Raw genomic sequence first — 12,807 nt, forward strand, 5'->3', positions numbered from 1 at the left:
CCCTAAGCTGCTTCGCATTATTGCGCGCGGAGCAGCAGGTGTTGCCATTCGTTGCGCAATCCCGCAGAGTAGAGGAGCTACGGAGAGGAGAGGAGGAATGCCGGAGAGGAGAGGAGTGTCGGAGAGGAGAGGAGGAATGCCTCACATACTACTCAGGGTTTCCATACGGGAAGATGACGACGGTGGTTGAACGCGAAGTGATGGATTCTTTGGTTGGCCAATCCCTAGGGGCATCCTGCCACAATCATCATCAGCGGTGCCTGGCCAGGCATGCGCAATGGGTGTGCGGTCGGCGGACAACAACGACAAGGGAGGGAGGGACACAGCCACAAGCATGAGATGCTTCGCATCTAAAAATCAGTGCCCTTTCACCCTGAGAAGACGGATGACCAGCAAATCTGGGCGCAGTAGTGCATGAAACAAAATGCTTTTGTTTGTAATTTGCGATTGAGCATACTTTCTGGTTACTTAGGTGAATTAAACTTGGAAGGACTACAGTTTTATTCTGGGGCACAAACATGAGGCTGTCTGCTTCCCTCCCGCGTCGTAGGAACCTTACTGTCTGTGTGACACACCAACATAAACTGCTCTACCACGGAGGAGTCACCCCCAGCAGAACGAGTACGTCAACGGTGAGCGCGTTAAGCCTGCCTGCGCGTGCACGCCCACCCCCTTTCCCCCGAAAGAACGCATAAAGGAGCAACCGGTGATGTGCGTGGGCTTAGTCGTGAAAGCATAAGTCGGCAGGTTCACTCACGAGTGCACTCACCCCCCCCCCCCCCCCCCTCACCACTCATGAGTGAGGGGTGAGTGAGCCTCGTCATCATTTTGGACTGGCGAGTGTGAGTGCGAGTGAGTGCGAGCGCCACGCGCAGTGAGCCCCGCTGTCCACTCGCGAGTGCGAAACGCCACTCGCGGCGAGCCCCACTCACCACTCGCGAGTGCGAGAGCAACTCTCTGGGAGCCCTACTCGCCACTCGCGAGTGCGAGCGCCGTGAGCTCCGCTTACCACTCGTGAGTGCACTCGTGAGTGCACTCGCGCTACTCGCGCCATTTGCGGGGCTTACGTACCGCCCTATTGCGCTTGTACTCGTGTTGGCTATTCGTTGCAGGAGCCGATCGTTCGGATGGTTGTTAATGGCGGGATTGCTTTTAGCTTCGGAAATGTGTCGTCACTGAGCTCCTGCTATGGCACCCTAGCATTAATTATCTGGTGCCGTGTTGATATAGGAATATGATTTGGATGGACTTCTGACACCGTAATGCACTGATACTGTTCCGTTTCATGACTTGTGGAGGGTCTCCTGCACACACTCGCGTGCGAGGGGCGCCCAGTTTTGCCGAGGTATGCGTGAAAGACGTCGGCCAGAACGTTGTTGCGGGAGCCATTCAACCTGGACGGAAACAACATCGACCAAAATGTCAATTGAGGAGCCCTCGAAGAAGTAAACACAAAAAGAAGCTGTAGCTATGGTGGGTATTGCTATTGCTTGTTATCACTGGCGAGGCGCGCATGCAGGCAACAGTGTGAGTGCACCCACGGCCGGACTGGAGGAGCGGCGAACGCGCACCGCTCCTCCAGTCCGGCCGGGGTGCACCGTCGCTCGTTACTTCGGGCTCCGCGGGATGGCGGTACTTGTCCGTGTTAAGCACATGACTGTGTTGCACGTTAACAAACTCTACCTCACCGAACGCAAAGTATTGCCTCGAGTCCAATGTGAGTGCGATTAATAACATCTCTGTTGACACCACCGTTGAGAATCGGGTTGATTGGTTCTAGGGTTTAATGCACCGACGCAACGCAGGCGATGAGGCGCGCCGTAGTGGAGGGCACTGGATTAATTTTGACCACCTGGGGATCTCTAACGTGTGCCGAAATCTCGTACACACGGGCGTTTTTGCTTTTCGCCTCCATCAGAAAAGCGGTCACCGCGGCTGGGAAATGAACCCGCGACCTCGTGCTCAGCAGCGCAACGCCGTAGCCACTGAGCCACCGCGGCGGGTGAGGATCGGGTTGAAACGGAGCATACGATGCACGCCGGCGTTTTTTTTTTCTTCGGCGTGCGGGCACAGTGGCCCAAGCTATAGTGCCTAGAATATACTATATTCTAGGCACTATACCCAAACCGCGCCATGTCCGTGGCGCACCGGCCATGTCTGTGGCCGTTTCCATTGTTGCCAAGCGAAGAAATCGACAGCTAAACTTTTCAACGAATACCGCCTATAGTGAATTTATACATTATCGTTATTGGCTCACGTCGGTGTTCCTCGCTCTACATCCAGAAGTTATTCGCAACTACTCCTCGAGGTGAAACTTGAGGACGCAAAGGCGGCTGCGCGTTCTTCGGCTTTCTGTTGTTTTAGCGCCCATTCACGCTTCTATGCACGCCTACGCTCCTTCAATTCCCGCTCTTATTCTGACGAGCGAACGACACGCGTCCGTCAAATAGCTAGTTAATTGCGGAACTGCTGATAACGGCGCGCTACCGCTGTTATCAGCCGATTGCGCAACTTGTGACAGAGGCATCAGCGGTGGCGAGGAGCTTAAAACTTGTGAATGAGGCGTCGGCGGATGAGAGTAAAGTCCCTTCCCTGGGATGAAAACCGGGTGTATTACATTTGGTTTTGATTGTAGGGTTTAACGCGCCGACGCAACGCAGGCGATGAGGCGCGGCGTAGTGGAGGGCTACGGATTAATTTTGACCACCTGGGGATCTTTAACGTGCGCCGAAATCTCGTACACACGGGCGTTTTTGCTTTTCGTCTCCAAAGCGGTCGCCGCGGCTGGTAATCGAACCCGCAACCTCGTGCTCAGCAGCGCAACGCCTTAGCCACTGAGCCACCGCGACGGGTCCGGGTGTATTAGACATATACAGCTTCGCTGTAACTTCGCTGTAAAATTGTAATGTGCCATCTCAGATGAGTACAACTCCACATGTGCGGAGTTCGTCTGGAGCATTATTCTGACAAAAACAACTACGAAGACGAGGTCGATAGCTGACATACGCGAGCGCTAGGGTTTTTTTTTTTTTTTTTTTGGTCTCTATGTTGTAACTGCACCTACTAGCCCAAGTTGAAGCCTTATACGTCTGGCGCTTGCTCGCCGTCATGGAACTCGACTCTTTTTTGCATAGGTGTGATTTAGGCCATGCGCGCACTTGTATCTCCTTGTCCGTGCATCTAAAAGAACGCGCTTATCTCTCTGCTGACTTGGTCGCGCCCCCTGGCCAACAACCGAGTAGCACTAATTGCTAGAACGCACTTATAGTACCTAAAATTATGGTTGAAGTGCCCTCCCTCCCCCATCCACTCTGTTGATTGTAGGGTTTAACGCGCCGACGCAACGCAGGCGATGAGGCGCGCCGTAGTGGAGGGCTACGGATTAATTTTGACCCCCTGGGGATCTTTAACGTGCGCCGAAATCTCGTACACACGGGAGTTTTTGCTTTTCACCTCCATCAGAAAAGCGCCCGCCGCGGCCGGGAATTGAACCCGCGACCTCGTGCTCAGCAGCGCAAAGCGTTAGCCACTGAGCCACTGCGGCGGGTCCATCCACTCTGCGGCTGGCGATAAAACCGCTGCTCGGGACTCCCTGAGAAGGTCATATATACAACGCCAATCTTTTCGATGTAGCGTTTTCCGCTTGACAAATGGATGCTGTAGACAACGGCCACTGCATATGGTAAAAAACTTAGTGGAATGTGCTTTTGAGCCTCGTTGATTTTTTCGCTAATTTACAGCGGGCCACGTCCACATCAGCCACCCAGATGCATGAAACAGCACCTAAACACCACATTCGTTGGCCACTTTTTTTTTCTTGCAGTGCGACAGCTGATGGACATATATGGACTGCGGAACTAAGCGACCGTCTGCTAGCACTACATTCCGTATCGATCGGGATGAGCCTCCCTGCTGCCACTTTACGCGTTAGACTTTTTGTGAGTAAATGTTTTTTTTTGTTTTATGTGGGGAAATCATATTTTCCCTCTTGTAAATTACTGCTCTAAATTGACGTTGACGGAGACGAAGGACGGCGGAGCACAACATGCACACTTACGAAAGCGCAACTATCAACTGGCCTTTATTTTCCGACCCTATGGGAAAGCATTGGAAACATCAACATAGAAAGACATAGAAACATAGAAACATTCAAAACCGTCACACAAAGCCCTATCTGTGTCCAATTCTTGATAGTTGCGCCACCTCTTGTTCTCGCGCTCTCACTCAGAGCTGGCCTCACGCGGCGGCCTTTCCCTCTCTCTCGCTCACTGTCACACGGGGAGCGTCTTTCTGCAAGAGGTAAATTTCCGTGTGTTTTAGAAGCACCGATAGCTGGCTGACTTACAAAGGGTAGCATCCTGGGCTTGTTGGTACTCCATAGCAAAAATATAATTGCGCAAGAAAGGGGAGACAAGGACGAAGTAGAGAACGGGCACACACGGCGCAACACATACGTCACACACGGCGCCGTGAGTGTCCGTTTTTCACTTCGTCCGTGTCTCCCCTTTTTTGCGCAATTATATTTTTGACTGGCTGACACATGCGCCATGGTTTCCCGATGCCATACTGAAGGCTTCTACAGTTAAACCTGGATGTAACGAACCTCTATGTAACGAGTTCCTGGATATAACAACGTTCTTAAATTCCCGATTGCGAACACTATTGAAACTCATGTGTTTGCGACCTACCGAAGGCGTTGCGACGTTTAACCTTAATGTAACCAATGTGCAACGCTGGTGAGTGACTCTCGCACTTTTTCTAAAAATCGGCTAGAAATGCACTAATTTAGCGAATTTCGCCCGCCCCGCAAACTTTTTCCATCTGAGTGCGGTGCCGATTTGAGACTTTTGATGTGCTAGGCCTGCCTGTCGGCGTGCAGTCGCGCATAGTACTGCTACCTGTGGTGTCGGTTCGTCGGTGATGGGTTATGTTGTCAGAAAACAATAAGGTTTGCTTGCTTTTTAAAGACAAGCTGGCAATTTTAAACGCCGCCTACGCCGGCGAGAAAAAACAACGTCGCCTCCCGGTACAGTCAACAATTTTGGGCGCCGAAAAGAGCATCAAGTTCGCGAAAGGGCCCCCTTTCAGCACAAGTCTGTTTCTTAAAACTAGTAACGGCACCCAAAAGTGTCAAAAGGCAAAAGTGATACTTAAGTTACGTTTTCGAATGCGGGAGTAGAGTGACCTCGCTTCTTTGCAGCGCTGTGCAGTGCCTCAGCTCGGGCCGAAGCAGCAGGCGCAAATCACGCAGTCTTTCACCGTGAAATAAACCCTCGAAGGGTGAGTTCATCTTCACTGATTTCCAGCATTCTGCTTTCGTTCCTGCTTCATTCACGCGGGCCTTAACTCGAAACCTGCATGTAACGAAAGCCTGCATGTAGCGAAAAATTGCGAATATTTGTCAACTTCGCTACATCCAGGTTTAACTGTATAACCTCCCTGGTCGTTCTGCTGTGGGAGCGTGCCAATGTTGGACCTCCTCGATTATCAGTCCCGGATCGTCCGCGGACTGCCCGAGACGCGATCCGGCGCTCGATTTTCCCATGTATTCTTATGGGACCTCCGGTCCGAACGCAGTCCTCGGACTGCCCGCGGACCGTCCGGGACTGGTAAATCGAGGAGGCCCACTGTTGTTTCTTCGAACTGCGGTTCGCATTTACATTTTTTGCAGTGATCGGCCAAATGCCCAGGCGCTTGTAGCCTCGCGAATGGATTCTTATGCTCTCGCAACCGCTCGTTGAGGCACCTTTAGGTTTGTCCTATATAGGACCTCCCACTGCAAAAAATGCAAATGTGAATCGCAGTTCGAAGAAACAACAGTATTAGCACGCTCCCACAGCAGAACGACCAAGGAGGTTATAGAAGCCTTCGGCATGGCATCAGGGAGCCATGGCGCATGCGTCAGCCAGCCATCGGTGCTTCCAAAGAACAAGGAAATTAACCTCTTGCAGAAAGACGCTCCCCGTGCGACAGTGAGCGAGAGAGGGGAAGGCGGGCGCGTGTGGCCAGCTCTGAGTGAGACCGCGAGAAAAGAGGTGACGACAACAACTATGAAGAATTGGACACAGATAGGGTTTTGTGTGGTGGTTTTGAATGTTTGCCTTTCTATGTTTATGTTTCCAATGCTTTCCGATAGGGTTGGAAAATAAAGGCCAGTTGATAGTTGCGCTTTCGTAAGTGTGCATCTTGTGTTCCGCCGTCCTTTGTATTCGTCAACGTCAATTAGCGCAGTGTTTACTAGAAGTAATGTACCAACTAGCCCAGACGCAAGTTCTCATTGACAATATTTTCCCGTTGCATCATGACAGTTTGGTTCATGTTGAATTGTATGTAACGTATACATAATTTATGTTAAAACTTTTTATTCTTTTGTTTCTTTGTCTTCTATCTTAATTCGTGCAGAAGTGCCGTGGCTGTTCCTGGGCATGTTAATGAAATCTATTGATTGATCGACTGATCGATTGATTGATCGAATTATTGATTGATTGATTATTAGGCACTGTCCCCTCTTCAGGAAGAACAGCTTTTATAACGTCTCTCCTGCAGGCGACGACATCTTCTATACAGCTCGCTCAATCTGTTCAGTTCATACTTTTTCAGAGTAGAATCTTCCGCTCACTCTTTTCATGAAACTGTTTGTTATCTTTTTGTTATTGTCCTGTGGGATGGAATTTATTTTTCTATAGCAATGGTTGACCCGTTTCTTTGCTGTTCACGTCGGGTGTTGTTCGGATATTTGGGTAGGATGGTATCCATGCTAAAGATTTTTTGTTTTCAGTTTTGTTATGTTGTCTCTGTTAAGGATTGTTGCTGTAACTTCAAGTAAGGAGCATGTGTTCTCATAGGTATCTATGACGAAATTATGTTTCTTCTGTTGTATAACGACAGTTTAATTCATGTCTAATTGCATGTAGTGTGGCCGTGTTATATGTTTCGTAATTTGTGTGTGTTTTTTCGTTTTTTTATTCGTGCACCAGTACCAAGGCCTATCGGCTTCACTGGGCACGTTAGTAAACACTCAATTCATTATTATAATAAATACTTTGTCTTCTGATTATTACCCTCATATTTCTATAGCACGTACAGCCTCTAAGCTGTTTAAGGCTGATTGTGCACACGCTATGCTCCCATCTAGTAATAGAGTTATATTGCTCAAGAACTCTCAAGTTTTCATTGCGCGAGTAACAGGAAAGGCTGGTCAGCAGAGTTTCGCTGTCGACCCATCAGCACAGCGAGTGCCATAAGAGCACAGAATGAAAGAGCCGTGGCTGCGGTGGTGCTGCCTTCGCACTGATCCCGACGTTGATCGGAAGGCGTCAAGTCGAAGCGCGGCTAGCCATGTGCCTCTGCCGAAGCGCCGATCGTACGCCACGTCGACGGGTTCTGTGACTGCCATCGCCGCTTGTACGCGTTGTAAAATGGGGTGTGCAACCAGTGCAGGGCAGAAAAAAGAGGAACGAATGGTAATGGCGGCAAAAAAATGCCGATACTGGTAGACAACAAAAGGATAAACTCTTGATTGATCCTTGTCGACTGAAGGATCAAAAGGATCAACCGCTGCAAAAGCGAGCAAACATGACACTGAGATGGTTAGAGCACTAAGCACGGTTAGCACGGTGTACGCTGAGGGGCGTGCGAGTAACGGCGCGTTGTGGACTTCTGAAGCCGCAGGAATGCGTTAGGACCAGGCCGAGACTCATCTTAGCGAAGGAGAGGAATGAGGTGGTCACGCTTTTTTGAAGGTCCACTACTAGTTCTTACATTAATTTTTGTCGGGCGGCGCCACCTCCTTGTCGTTTACTTCAGTTTAAACAAGGCTTTGAACATCGTCTCCCACATGCTATTCGTTTAAAACTATGTCAATTTATTAAAACCCGGGTTCATTTGCACCCCCCCCCCCCTTAACAACTATTTGCCTGCTGGGTAATATTTTGCTCATGCCGATGTGCCGTTTTCTTTCTACTCGGAGGCTAGTGGTTCCCATAAAGAATACGTCCCATGACCTCACTGGTTTTCGTTTATTGTTAATGATGTTTTTTCGTTTTTAAAGAATTCCGCATTTTTATTATTGGTTAATTGTGTCAAAATGCGAAAATCTGTCTAGAACGCTTGTGCAATAAAAAAAACCCTTTATCAATTTCACTTAATCGCAAATAATTTCAAGGCCGCGTTAAACCAATAGCTTCATATCGGCATACAGTGTTAACAATGAAATGCCACCGCGTGAAGGGAAGGTTACGCCCTAAGGCAGTCCCATGGTTCAGCTACACCACAACGCACTTCACTGACCAGCCCATGCAGCCAACAATGAAATTTCGGAGATGTCGAGCATACGATTTGACTCGCATGCTCGGTCTGCGCTGTAAGATCACACAATGCAAGTATGACTCTCCCCATTGCGCAATGCAACAGCTGAGATCACATTTTTGAGGCAAATGGATGCATGTTGCTGTCGGTTGCTGTCATTCGTCGAATTTGCTCTGTCGGCGGCATGGACTGACTGGTCACCAGAGTGCATGTAGGTGAAGCTAAACCACGGGACTGCCTTAGGGTGATGACTTAATATTGGCAATAAACTAATCTTCTCCCTACAAGTCGGGATAACCACCCGCTATGCTCTTCCATCTGTTAGAGTTGTGTGTTCCAGTGAAAAGAATTCAAGGAGCCTAGTTCCGCTTAAAAGCTATATACAAGTATCTGCCGTCCACAGCTCAAGCATGCTTCTGTACTTTGGAGTGGTACGTTCAAAGCCAAGTGTACGCTGATTTACAATGTCCACAAAAGTTCATATCGATCTTCAAACATTGCTTTTCTTGTGGTATTAAGTATAACTTCGGTTCGCCAAACGCGCCGACACTCGCGTGCCTTCCCGAAATGGAATGAGCCATACTTTCTTCCTCAAAATCCTTTATTGCGGCGTCACGGTACTGTGCAGATCTACTAAATCATCTTAAGCTTAGTGGGCCGCATAAGTATAGAAGAAAACATGCTCTCTCCCATAACCCTTCTTGTTCTCGGGAACTGGGGTCAACAACACGCAGACTACAATATGCATGCATGTATAATCAGCTCTTGGAATACATGGACATATTTCCGATTCATCATTTTTGTTATCTAGAGATATCTGTGACTGCGAGTATGTTTTGTAAAGTTTGTTACTCTTGATGTCTGCTTTTATGTCGGTGTTCACGTACCAGCTAGAGACTAGTGGGGTATTTTGTATCCGTCCTTCGCCATGATACCGCTGTGACTATGACTATAAAAACTGCACTTGCGGGTTGTCCTTTCATTCATCTCTGTTGTAGACTGCCCTTTTCGCAGTTCATGCTGAGGCGTTCAATCCGAGGTATAGTAGGCGTTCTTAATTCTTTCTTCTCTTTTTATGCGCCGCGTTCGAACAGAGGCGTCCTCCGACTGTTCCTGGGCACGCTGATCAACAGTTGATTGACTTTATTAGTAAGTGTTGATACGCGCTGTGAACGCGTATATTGTACGGGGTTCTACAGTGTAGGATTGACCAAACCGTTTTGCTCCCTGGTTATAAGGTTGTAGAATGAAACTTGTGGCCTTCATACCTTTTGTCTAAATTTTGTTTTCATATGCTTACGCATTCTGTACATATCTGGATGATTCTTCTGTGGTATCGTCGATATGTAGTCTACCCTTGCTGTCACTCTAGCGTAATGCATTACACTAGTCTTTTTTTATATCCCCCGCATCACTTGTAATAGTGACCCCTCCAATGCAATATGAACTGTGTACTAAGTATCGCATAAAAATGATGGATGGATGGATGGATGGATGGACGGACGGACGGACGGACGGACGGACGGACGGATGGATGGATGGATGGATGGATGGATGGATGGATGGACGGACGGACGGACGGACGGACGGACGGACGGATGGATGGGCGGGCGGGCGGGCGGGCGGGCGGACGGACGGACGGACGGACGGACGGACGGGCGGGCGGGCGGGCGGGCGGGCGGGCGGGCGGGCAGACGGACAGACGGACAGACGGACAGACAGACAGACAGACAGACAGACAGACAGACAGACAGACAGACAGGCAGACTGATTGATTGATTGATTGATTGATTGATTGATTGATTGATTGATTGATTGATTGATTAATTGATTGGTTGTTTACCACCGTATTCGAATGGGTACATGTAGCCGCTTGGGGTATAGTACAGCTATGTTACAGACCTTCATCGTAATCGTAGCGCTAGTGTTAGTAGATGGGTTGAAGAACTTTAAGTTTATTTTTAATATTCGGTTGCAGTTATACGGTATCCTTTTTTCCCTTTTCCTACATCGATACTGGAATTTTTACCCCCAATTAAACGAATTATTGTCAGTATATTTCCCGCGCATCATCCTGAACTTTGATTAAACTTTATTCTAGGCGAAAATTCCCCATGCAGCGAGTATTCTACTGAAGGGAATCTCGATGAAAAGTACAATGAAAGTTACTTAAATATACAGAGTGCTTATGTCGCCAAGTTGGAAGTAGAAATCGTGGAACGAGTTGAAAGTAAACAAAATGGCTAGGTATCGCTGGGAATTGGAGTTTAAAGTGTATGTTGCCAAAACATACGCAGTTTAATCCAGATTTTCTAAGGGAGTGTTTGCTGATAAACATTTCTTTGCGGTATGAATCTAGAAATAGAGCTTAAAGCATTGAGACTCTCGTTATTCTGCGTTCGCGTTTTACTAGCTGTTGACCGTGGGTAGCATACAATTGTCTGACGGGATACCATTCGCAACGCACTTTATGAGCGCCCTGATTTAGGAACGTCAGCGACGCGTGGGCTGCTGGTCGACTGTAATTAGGCGGGGATGAGGGAAGTAGATGCTAAAATAAATGCGGTATAGGAACTTTCCCACTCCAACGAGCACGAGCACAGAAAAAAAAAATTCACAGAGAAGCAAATTTTCTGCTAACTGAAGCACATGCCCGTGAGTTTAAATACAGACCTCTGAATCTCAGGTAGGCTTATTTATTTCGAAGCATTGCCATTGGCCGCATAGCCATGTGCACCTCCGGGGCGCTAAAATGTTAAATTTTATTTATTTATTTATTTATTTATTTATTTATTTATTTATTTATTTATTTATTTATTTATTTATTGATGGATTCATTAGGTTTAACCCGCCGACTCTACACAGACGATGATGAGGCGCGCCGGGGTGGAGGGCTCCGTATTAATTTTGACCACCTGGGGATCTTTAACGTGCGCCGAAATTTCGAACACACGGGAGCTTTCACTTTTCGCCTCCATCAGAAAAGCGGCCGCCGCGACCGGGAATGGAACCCACGTCCTTGAGGAATGTCAAATTTGAATTTGAAGATTTCCTTTCAAAAGTACATGCCACCTGAGTCAGAGATGCATGTTCAGAATTACATAGCGGCGTCTTTTACCTCCGTTGTGAAGAGTTGGCAGCCGTCGTTATCTAGGACGCACTGTAGGATATACTTGCCAGAATGGGCGCATAATTAAAGGCGCTGTTGTGAAGGAAATGCCAGCGAGGCTAGATCCGGCAGCAGCATCGGCTCTATACCTGTTTATAAACCTATGCACCGACTTATTTGGAAGCGGAAAATGTAAAAAAAAGTCGAGTAGTAGGTACGTCAACCCACTTCATATCGTGTAATTGATGAAACGTCCGCTATAACAGCGACTACGGGTATTCATGAACATTGTGACCCGGTTACAAATGCCACGGATACTATTTTGTTGATAAACTTGATTATTCTTAGCAGACAAGCCGAAAGCACTGAGGATATCCCCAGCCCATTTTTATGGCTATACACGTAAAGTAAGGGTTTTGTACTACAACCGTCCGTCATGCATGTTATTCGGACGCATAGGCAAACAGGTCGAGCTCAGTTATGCACAATAGCTCCCCTTATTTATTATTGACGTGTTTACTGCCGGCGCCAGAATGAAAACATAAAACAAAGCAAACCGTAACAATTGCCACCCGGAATATACTGATACAGATATACTCCGATGTTGCATTAATACATTCTTTGCGTATACGGCCCTATTCTTCTTCCCGGCTGTCCGTGGTGTTCAGCTGGGCTTCATTACCGTGGCGCTTCCTCGTTGCATACGCATAGTCCCACTGAGGGATAAAAATACGCCGCGAAGACCTTGATATATTCGTCCGTTTCTGGCGCTCTCCTAACGAAAGGCGGTTCCGTGGTGCGCCGCTATCACCGGGATTCATTGACCCTCGGAGTGGGACACCCCTCGTTCGGTCTCGCCTGCTCGGCGTGTGACAAGTGGGGCCCCCACGTTTTTTTCCTCCAGCGGGCGGCCAGCTCATCCGAGCGGCCGGCTCTCCTAATCAATGCCCACTGGGCTGCGCACGCCGCCGCCGCGGCTGTCTGGACAAAGCGGCGGTCCACTTTCGCTACTCTCCTGAGGAGCGGCTACTGCGGTCGGGCGAGCCATTTTCACTACTGACTCTTTCCGCGTGCTCAGCGAAAACACCCCGGACGCTGCGGGAGCAACGGGTAGGCGCGCATACCAATCCACTCTCTCGCTACGACCTGACTCCTAGCGGTGTTTTTGGTCCACTTTTAGACGCTTTGGCCTTCGTTGGGAGCGAACAAATGTCCCCCGTTGGGCGCGCCCGGATAGACAAATGTACTCCGACGTGGGTGGGCCTTCTTTTTCCCTCTTTTTTGACAGCGGGACCTGGTCAGTCGGTATGTATAGTTCTTTGCGCGGTTCCTTGTGCCGCTGTTTTTTTTTTTTTCTTTTTTGAAAGCCATCTTCAGGGGCGTCAAGTATT

The sequence above is a fragment of the Haemaphysalis longicornis genome, unplaced genomic scaffold (assembly GCF_048455015.1).
Source record: "Haemaphysalis longicornis isolate Haplotype H1 unplaced genomic scaffold, Haemaphysalis longicornis Haplotype H1 scaffold_1, whole genome shotgun sequence".
Taxonomy (NCBI): Eukaryota; Metazoa; Arthropoda; class Arachnida; order Ixodida; family Ixodidae; genus Haemaphysalis; species Haemaphysalis longicornis.